Source organism: Solea senegalensis, linkage group LG16, assembly GCF_019176455.1.
Source record: "Solea senegalensis isolate Sse05_10M linkage group LG16, IFAPA_SoseM_1, whole genome shotgun sequence".
Taxonomy (NCBI): Eukaryota; Metazoa; Chordata; class Actinopteri; order Pleuronectiformes; family Soleidae; genus Solea; species Solea senegalensis.
Genome location: NC_058036.1, coordinates 17,584,899 through 17,595,935, shown reverse-complemented (window position 1 = coordinate 17,595,935; position 11,037 = coordinate 17,584,899).

Below are 11,037 nucleotides of genomic sequence, written 5' to 3'. Positions count from 1 at the left end.
GGAGCCGCGGCTGGACTGAATACACACAAACACACATATATATATATATATATATGTACACACCGTATACACAACAAATGCTAAGAACCACTGCTGACAAAGAGAGAGTAAGAAAGAAAGAGATATCAAGTGTAGTAATCAAAATGAAAAATGGGTCTCCAGCCACTTTAAACAAGAGCTAATTTATCACCAGAAAGTACGGATAAGTAGCCGAGTTGTTGCCGTTCAGTAAGTACCCGTTCTGCACCAAATTATTCCACCCCTGCCTGCGTGCAACCATAAATCATATACTTCCACACATCTTTTCCTATTAGCAGCCGTGCTAGGCATGGGCGCGTGCTCAGCTACCAAAAACAGACTAATAGGCTACAACTTTTAATTTTGAGAATGCAACTCCCCCCTTCAATGTTCCCCTCCTCCAATCCTTCATTTTATAGTCACCCTCCAACCTCCCCCCCCACACACACTGCACAATATTCACATTATCACACAGAAGAGAGCATTACACAAGCATGTGTATCATGTTTATCACCTGGTGCCATTCTCGCAGGAACCTCATTGTAAAGGCTGTCCTCCCCCCCTGCAGTCCTTGTTTTTTGGGGTAGTGTGACTGGGGGGCTTCACGTTACAGACGGGAGCGCAACCCACTGCTATAGATAGAGCTGATCTCTGAGCTGTGGACGCAGGGGAAACACCTGCTGCCTCGCTCCCTTGCTTCCTGGACGTAGAAACGCACAACTCGAACGGAGTGGATGCAGCTGAAACCTCACAGTTTGGGTACATTTTTTGTTATATCAATAGATAGTAAGGAATAGTACACTGAAACATACTCTGAAATCAGTTTAATATTTGGGGAAATACTTTTTCTCAACTTGTCCTTATGACTGTGGCCAAACAGGAAGCACTAGGGACACAAAAGTGACTGCTATCCCCTTAAAGAGATAAAAGATAAACCAGTAATTATACAACGCAAACACTTACACAGTGCATGTATCTATATATACTGTATGTCTTTTGTGACAACTGCTACTACTGCTTCTAGATCAGGGACCTCAAACTCAAAATGACCTGAGGGGCCAGAGAACTTCTAGTCTGGTCAGGAGTGAAAAAAGTCCAACAAAAAATCATGGAAAAATGAACAGTTTAGTGATTGGAAATTAAAATAATATTGTGATAATCCGTCACGTAAGTAAAGTAAATAAAAAGTGTTTGTTCACAAAAAAACATATAAATAAAACAGAATTAAAACATTCAATCAAAAATATACATGTGGACAATTGTAATTAAAACACTAGACAGGCTTATATATAATTAATAAGCGTATAAGGGCTGCAGGACATTGACTGGCGGGCTGCATGTGGCCACCGGGCCGCGAGTTTGAGACCCCTGATCCAGATGAAACAAAGCATATCCAGTCTTATGTGTTAATTAATGAGCTTTAGAATAGTGATAGTCGCTGGGTTGTGTTATCTTTGGACACAGAAGAGTAACTACTCCGCCTGTATCTCCTGTGGCTTGCGCGCTGTGCTACTTTATCTCTCATTATGTTATTTCACATCACTTTGGCCAGCTGTGGTTGTTGCGAGTGTGCTTTATAAATAAACTTGTCTTGACTTGACTTGTTTCCCGTCTTTAAACCGAGGCTCGGAGGCTGCCGGCTTCAATTTCACGCGGAGATAGAAACAAATATGAAAGTGGTATTGATCTTCTCATCGAGTGCGCTGCCAGCATGTTGAAGTATTCCTTTAAACAACCGCAAGAAAGTCACAAAATGACCTTACTCTCTCTCTGGCTACATGCATTATGTGAAGTGATCTACACCCCGACTCAAAGAACATCTCTTCATTGGAATAACAACAATAAAACAATGGCTCGTGCAATAAATTCATCACTCAGACTCCGTGCCTCGGACCGGGAAGTCCCAGGAAAGACAGCAACGCCAGCCCCAGTCAAATGCTAAGGGGACGTTATAAGTGATGGATGGAGTCTTTGACTTCTAGTCGAAGTGGCATGATGGCCTGGCATCTCTCTGAAGTGCTCCGCTCGCACTGTGACCAAATCCTGTTATGTCCCTGTTTCATTGTGCTGACAGCATGAGGAATGCTTGGTTTTGTTCTCCCTACTGTTGCTATCCATCATCCGAGGAGAAAGAGAAAGAGAGCACAGTGGCACTTTGCTTTCCACCCCCCTATCCCCCCGACGCACACCTCACACATCCTTTCTTTGCCCCGTCTCCTTTTTGTCTACACGCGTGTTGTTGAATTATCCCTGTACTGTTTTTCACATACTCCGCACTACATTCCGAGAGCGGTGCTCTCTTTATGGGGCACGTGGAAAGGACAGAAGAGGAGGTATGTGCTGCAGCTCTATTCAGAAACACTTAGCTTGTGAAGACAGCCTCCCCTTCCCCAATCAATCCACTACTTAAAGGCGGATGTAATTTGAGCTCAGTCAATGTGCTTGGTGTTGAAAGCATCCTGCCTGGTTTTCCTAACCTGGGAAAAAAAAAACACTAATGTCCAAGCGCTCTAATTAAAGCTGGAGTCTCACTTGATCACATTCTGGAGCGGTCAATGGGTGTAATAGTTTAATTATCCCCATGTGGTTAAAGCTAATATTTAATTAGAAAATAAACAGAAAACGGAGGCCTTGGTATCCAATCATGATCAATGAAGCAGAGCGAGGGCCTATATTGTAATGGGGGGGGGGACTCCCAGCTTATATTGCCACATAAAAGAATCATAATTAGTCAAACGTAATTAGCAGAACATTACGGAATCATGAGGCCGCACAGCAATGCCTTTCATGCTTGTGTGAAGGGAAAAAGCAAGGAGACGGCTAATCAATGAGCTATCGCTCTCCTGGATATGGATACGTGCGACAGAAACCGGCCTGTTCTTTAACTGTAACACAACACACTGAGATTTACTGTCATATTTCCACTTGTTCCCTTGCTGCATAATCACATTTAAAAGTTCCTGCTTGATAACAACTGATATCTCTATCAATAAGGATAATAAGTAACACAGTAACAGTGGATATTTGTGGAATATAAGCTCACCTCGGGCAAACTGCACAGACATGCTGCCGCTGTGTTGGCTAATAAGCGTGTGGGAGCCGGCTCTGCATGTGTGTGTGTGTGTGTGTGTGTGTGTGATGCAAGCTCAAGTGTTGAGATCTTATCTCATAAAGAGGCTTATAAATGTACAACTATCTCACGTCACATAAAAGAAGCCCACTGATTTATTCCTGTTGATCAGACGCCGCGGGCCAACGGCAGCGCTGTAACGGAAATCAACACCACGTCAGTCTGGCTGCGCCGAGCACATGACTCGTCTGCCGGACTATAATATGGATTGAAATGGGAATTATGTACGGTTTTATCACGCTTCGCTTGAAAGTAACTCGAGGAGAGGAAGTATAGCGGCGCGTAGCCTGGCGCGCAGATGGACGCAACACATGAATATTGCAAGAGCGCTCCATCCCTAACTTTGGCAAGCTTTAAAAAACAAAAAACAAGCGGAGTAAAGTGACACCCAAGTTTACTAAGTGTTTATGAGGCATCACAGCTGACCAGTGCTGGACAATGACCCTCAACCTGTCTCTGTATGGTGCCCCAGAGGTGTCATAAAACCCGGGCGAGGAGCTTTGCTTGGGATGACAGAGTACCAGGCGCTCTCCCACCAGGACCTAATTTCCCCCCGTGAAAATGGATAGCACGTCCATCGCGTAGCTTAGTTTAAAATGCAAAATGTGGACATTATCTGGCATGGAGATTCAGCAGCATCCATCACGCTATGCTAATGCAGCCCAGTGGTTAAGATATTCTAATGTAAGCCACCCTGGAGATGTAGAGGAATTAACACAAACAGAGCAGGGCGGCAGGAACACAGAGGGGTCAGGAGATAGGACAGGGGAGCTGTTCTTGAGACAGGCACTGCTGCCGCCACACACACACACACACACACACACAGGTGCAGGTGTAAATAAAACAAGCACACATGTTTCTAGCATGTGCACTAGCAGACCTAATCGTGTAAGATGATACTTATATTTTTTTATTTTTTAGATACTTTAGAATTTGATGTTTCCACATTTGTATAAATGTTTTATTCTGTTTCTTCGTGAAATGTTGACATTGTTTTGTAGTGTTTCGACCGTAACACTCTGCATCTGCACCCGCAGCCCACTCGGTTTCATTTAGTTAATCCAAGAAAGCCAGGATTACACTCATACACACATATGCACTAATGTCAATCAAAGTGTCCTGAACACTTGGATTACACTTGATCTGTGCAAGGATTCTTAAATCTACGGCCCAGTTGTCACAGTTTCGCTCACAATATTTGCCTGCTAGCATTCGATTCTTTCTCCATTGAGAAATGTTCCCTCCCTGCATGGCTGGAGTAATGTTTCCATTCACAGCTGCAGTGAGCAGTGACCCCGGGTTTGCTGTGCCGTGTTGTGAGTCCCGGCAGAATCTCCCTCTCCTCAGCTCAGCGGCGCTCATGAAAGCTCTGTCCCAGTCCCCTGCTCTGCCTGCCAGAGCTGTAAGGGAAAGCATTATTATCATTATATTAATGTGACATTAATTGCTTTTACTTTTTCACTCCATTAAGTGTGCTCTATCTCTTTGGGAGCCCGGCCAGATGGTTTATCACTTCCCGTGCTGTTGGTAGCACCATTAATGGGCTAAGACACTGGGCTATAAAATAATTGCGCCGCAGTGTTGGAAATGTTCATCGTGCTAATTGAAAAGTAATTGCGGAGGTATAGTGCAACTGTCACGCCATAAAAGCCTGCCAAAGGAGAGGAGGAGGGCTTCCTAGTAAAAGGCTATTGTTTGCAGTCGCACAGGACAGGAAGTGGTCAAAGCAACGGCCTTTTACGCTAAATGTTAACAGGGCCAACGACCCATTGAAAACACGACTCTTTTTATTCGCCACTACCTCACGTATTCATGCAATAAATATATCACAATGAGCTTCTTTTTACACGGCGGTGATTTACATTATCTTAATGTTTTGTTATGTCTGTAAACCATGGCTACATACTGTAAAATTAGCACTGAGCAAGCAGGAGAATATGGGTCAATTACAGGAGCGAGAGATAAAATAAGACACACACAGACAAAACAAGCACAGACTGAATTAATGAGACCAAAACACAAACTCTCATACTTTCTCGTGTGATATTTGTTGCATCCCTGGTTTTCCTCCTCACTACCGCGTGATATAAATCAGAATTACAATTTCAACAACCACGGCGCCATAAGTAATGAGATAAGATTTACTTCTAATGAACTCTGGACATTACACTGCAGAACCAAGAGCATTAAATCGTTAAAGTGTTAATGTAACATTATAAAATGCCATTAAGCTGGCGATTAATCAGCTTGAAAAATAAAAAAGGGAGGATTTAACTGCGCAAAAACCTTCCTAGTTTCTTCACATTGTTGCAGGAAATAACTCACATGCATCAACGCTATTTTTGAGGGGGCAAATATTCAAAACAGGGAACTACTTGACTCAAAGCTTGCTTTTTAACCAGAGGCAGGTTCTCTGACATGTCGTCGTTTTTAGTTGAGCTACTTATGAAATTGAATTCCTCTTTTTTTCCCAATCAATGAGTGTTTATTTATACATGTATCACTTTACAATACCTGCATGGTAATCAAAGAGCTTCACATACAATAAAATGCAATAAAATGAAGGGAATAGAGAAGAAAATAGAAAATGTCCTGCTTATTTTAACCATAAAAATGCCTGAAAAATGAGTTTCCCAGAATAATTTACTGCATGTTAAAATAGTGTATTAACAATTTAGAATGAAGACATTTGAAATTTAGACATTATGCATGCTGGAACCAAACAAGATGCACTGCATTTAGAGTAGTAGACTTGTAACATCTGCATAGCAGTGAAAAGATAAATTGTGCATCATTATTATGTATAAAAAAAGGAATAGGGCCAAGAATAGAACCCTGTGGCACTCCGCAGGAGGGAATAACGTGAGATGATGAGAGGTCGCCAGTCATAACAGAGAGACTTTTGACGGCCAAATAAGGTAAACGTGGATGCCTATATAATGTTTAATTTGAGACATAAGGACCGCATCTACAGATAGAGCAGTGTCATTGTGTATGGGAGTTTTTTCGGGATAAACAAAGGTTGAATTTGTACCATAAACATTTTCAAGAGGTAGATTTTCTGCAACTCAGTGGTGTGGGATGTGTGCAGAGTGTGGGTCCATATCGCGTGTGTCCCTCCACTGCCCCTTTATTGATGACCGCTTGTTGTTTGAGGTGACGCCGTGGGTTAACAGAAGGGCCGGTGGGCATTTGTTTAAGCCGTCATTACTAAAACAAAGCAGCCTCTCGCTGCTTATCAGCTCCTCATCGACTCCCCTTCGAGCTGCTGTCGCCCGGGCCAATCCAGTGTATTGACACCCATTGACTGGGACTTGAGACGGAACAGGATGGTGAACTTGTCCAAGCCCGATCAGGGTCAGGGCAAAGGACAGGGGGTGGGGGCTGTTTGTGTGTGAGAGACTGCCACATTCTCCCTCGTGGATGCGATAGAGCCGTGTGTGCTCTGAATCACTGACATGGGGGTGAAAATGAGGCCTGAAATTGAAATTCAAGTGGTTGATTCCCGCAGTTGCGACGCCACGTTCGTTGACACCTTTTTGATTTGAACGACTCACACAGAGTACGACACGTGGACTCAAAACTGCGGCTTCTTTAAAGAAAGGAATACACTTGGCGTATAGGTCACGCAACCGTCATGAACTGTGCGCCACCTCAACCCTTCACCCAGTTTCCCCTCCCTCCATCGCTCTTGCCTCCCTTCCCAAGGTCAATATCCTCAACAATTAGTCCGAGGAGGAGGAGGATTTAAAGCGTGTTCCGCACCCTCTCCAAATGCCCCCTCAAGGGCTTCCGGGGGGGCAGCGACGGTATGTCAGACCAAAGTGAAAAGTGTACCCATTCCCTCTTTATGTCTCCATTTGCCAGCCACATTAGGGCCATTCATGAGCACTTAGAGGCCCCCCGAGCACATCCACACATCACCCTGGTCAGCTCAGCCCACACCTCCGTGCACCTTCCCCCCAATCAAATAACTATCATTAAAAGCCCGTGTGTGCGCGCGATGGTGTGCGTATGAACGACAGAGAGACGGACACAAAGCAAGAGAGGCAGTCACCAAGTATCTATATAGCGATCGTACTAATGTACTATTGATTGCTCCCAGTCACCATGGCACCAGGACAATAGTCCAGTCTTGCTGGCCACTGGTCAGTCTCCCGGTGTCTCCTCCCCCCACCTGGCCGATCCACAGAGGAGTACGTCGAAAAGACACGCCTGTCTGCATATTTGTATGTATCCGTGTACCCTGTAACATAGAGGACAGCGGCGTCAGAGGACAAAATCTAAACGTATTCATGAACTTCATCCAAGTGGCAGATCCATACACTCGTAAATCTCCAGCGCATCCACTCTGCCCCTCTTTTTTTTCCTCCCCCGTTGGCCTGTCAAGCCTCAGAGGCAGAGAAAACAAGAGCGGCGCAGTCGTCGGGGAGGAAGACGAGTGTGAGAATGTATCGAGGTGAAGCGAGTACAAATGTTCAGTACAGAGAGAAACTAGTCCCCTGTGAGTCCGTGTGCACTCTTACAGGAGGGGGGAAAAGGAAAGAGGCAGAAGCACAACATTCAGCTCAGGGTTTGCTGTTTGTTCAACCACCAGGCCTCGTCTCTCGTCGTGGGACGACGTCATTGATGAATTCCAAAAAAACAGATTTTTTTCCCCGACGCTTCAGCCGCCGGAAAACAAAGACCGCGGGACTCCATTTTTGATTCGAGTGAGTGATCTGCATAGAAAAGTTCATAAGCACAGGACATAAGGATACGGCCATAAAAGAGGGCGATAAAAACTTTAACTGTGACAGAATATTAAAAGTGGCAGTAAATTGAAGGCAGGCTACAGAATGACCCTCGTGGAGTGACTTCCTCGGTCGGAACTGCTAATCTCGGTGTGTGTGTGTGTGTGTGTGTGTGTGTGTGAGAGAGGGGCCACTCACTGTACACAGAGAATAAAACATCTCCCGCCGACCCCTGACAGATATGGTTGTCTCTCACACTTTCATCCCGCCGGATAGTTAAGATTTAAGATAATGACACAACGACTTTCACGTGGATGCCGACATTGAATCTTTTTAAGAGGCCTCCTGCTTGCCGAGCGCGGGCGGCCTGTCAGCCACTGGCAGTGAACGAGTGGAGTGTCTCGCGCGCGCACTCGTTTCCCCGGCGTCAGGAAGAAATTGTTCGTAACATCGGCCCCTCACACTTGTCTCAACTCATTTATTTCAGCCAAGGTCTGCGGATATAAATAAAAGGAAATGTTACTGGAGCATTTAAACTCAGCGGCAGCCTTGGGACCAGTAATGTAACCACATATCATCAAAAGTGCTGAATCTCCCTTTGTCACCACACATGACAAGCAATTCCTCCAAACATATTCACGTTTTGTTGCCATTCATACAAATAAATAATCACACAGAGCCCCGGACAGTGCTTTAAAGATGACCTCTACAGCAACACTGAGTGTCCATCAGATTTATCCCGCAGCGGCTAAAAATAGAGCTCTGTGATTATTTACCACCCACAGGCGTTCTCTTTTTTGTTTTTAACGCGCCGCAGTAACAAGCACTCTCTCAGCAGGATTGGGATGAATGCAGTTCAACAGGTGGTCCATAGATGGAGCTCCTCTCATTAGAATATGCATGACATTACATTACAGTCACTGTGTGCTCTCCTTCACTCCTGAGCAGCATCTGTGCAGGTGAGCTGCAGCAGGGACAACAGAGAGAGGGGGTGTTTCATTCATTCATACAAACACGAGTGACCACACAGTAATCGTCGTGTTTCCTGTGTGCTTTACTTAACACAGTGGACCCCTCGTGAGCGAGTGTCAAACCCCGGAGCAGTATGACTTAATTGAGCTATCCTGGGAAATCTAATTACAATAATACACCACAGGATTGTGTGATAATTCCCTCTGCTTCTGCTCTAACACCCACACAGGAGGGAGGGAGGGAGGGGTGATGGGAGACGTCATGCAGGACGACATGTTCATGGTGTTGTAGAGAGGCACAAACTGAAACAACTGTAAAACATTTCACGTTTTAATCGGGATTTATGGGCCAGTAAACCTTTAAAGTGCAGTCAGTCAGTCAGATGAGATGCTGAGTAGCGAGGGCCAAACAATGGCGGCGTAATGTGGTCAAACTAAATCATTTTTGTCCGTTTCTGACACACAATCACAACAGAACCACTCGTTTGATTTGCCTGGCCTCGTTTATCGACGCTTGCCTGACACTGATTGTTACGACCGGCTGATTGTTACAACTGGGAGATGCACAACAAGTCACATTTATTCAACAACGGTGCTAACATAGAAACAATAAGGTGGTGTCTGAATGCGATGGAGCATGTGTAGCGCATGTTGTCAGTGTCTAACAAAGGAAACACTAAAACAAACAAATCATCCTGGTGCAGGTGAAGGAGTTGCACCGTGATCTCTGAGGGGAGGCGGGGTTAAATAGGCTGGGAGGCCTGGCCAGGTGCTCCCAGTTACTCAATCAGCTCAGCCTCCAAAGACCTGCAGGAAATGTTTGGTTTGCTCATGAAGAAACACTGACATTTTAAAAAAAGTGATTCCTTATGTGTGTGTGGTGTAAAAACAAAAGCAAGTAAAAAAGAATTTGTATGTATAAAGTGTGTGTGTGTGTGTGCAAGGTCAAAGGGACGCGAGGGAGCGGCGGTGAACTAAGATGGGGGTTGCGACCGTGCCCAAGGCCATACCCCACACAGACGGGGGACCATATTGAAATTAGCAAATGGACTGCATGTAGTGTCGCTCGATGCCCCATTTCGTGGCCTCCTCCGCTCTGGGTGATATACAGACGCGCCCGCAGAGAGAGCGTCGCCGTCTATAACCTCCCTCCTGTCCTAAAAGGAAACGGCGACGGTCTTATTTATTTACAGCATGTTTTGCACTCGTCCCATAACACCGTAAATTACCAGCGCGCAGCGTGGTCAAGGCTCCCCTCTTCCATCGGGCGAGGGTAAAGGACATTAAGCACGTGATCTATACGATATTTAATTCGGGGGGATCACACATGATCCGTCAATCTCCGTAGATCGCGCCTTTTTTACACGAGTCGTATTTTAAATACAAAAAAAATAAAAATTCCCGTTTGTGAATATGAACGTGTGAATTACGAGCAGCCGCGTGTGTTATATGGTGTACCGAGTGTCTTTAGGCCGCCCCAGACAGAGCGTCTTGCCAATATTTATGGGATTTCTGCAGAATAATCTCATGGGGGGGGCGTGTCCATTTCCGCTACGAATTCATTGTGTGTTTGACTCGACGTGAAATGACATCACTTAATAAAAGAAGTTGAGATTGGTTGGTTTGATGCAAGGAAGATGAATATTTAATTAGCTTCCAACAACAGAGACTCTGTGTGTGTGTGTGTGTGTGTGTGTGTGTGTGCGCAGACTGAATTCCATCATAGGGAACTCTCCGGGGACCAGACCTGGTCTCTCACTGGAAAAAAAAAAGACAGGGGCTTTCTCCATTATGGCAAACAAGTGCATTTGCTTTAAGGCCAGTGGAGATTTCTAACCTTTGCTTGACATGCCTAAAAGGTCAGGCCCATCTCTGGCTGCTTCCCCCTCTGGAGTTGAGCCGGACCATTCCGCCCCCCCCCTCGCTCTGCTGCTCCTTCAATTTGCACTGAAGGAAATCCTGCAATCCATGATCCATCAACCGCTGACATCAACATATGATCGTCAACAAATAACAGTAACTACACAACAATATGTTTATTGAACAGGGGGGAAAAAACAATTAAAATAAATAATATATTAATAATTCAAACTATTCTATAATAAATGCAGATGAGGTACAGTATGAATGTCTTCATTTGAGTCAAAGCACAGGCCCCGGGGTCCGCGGTAATAACGTGTGTGAA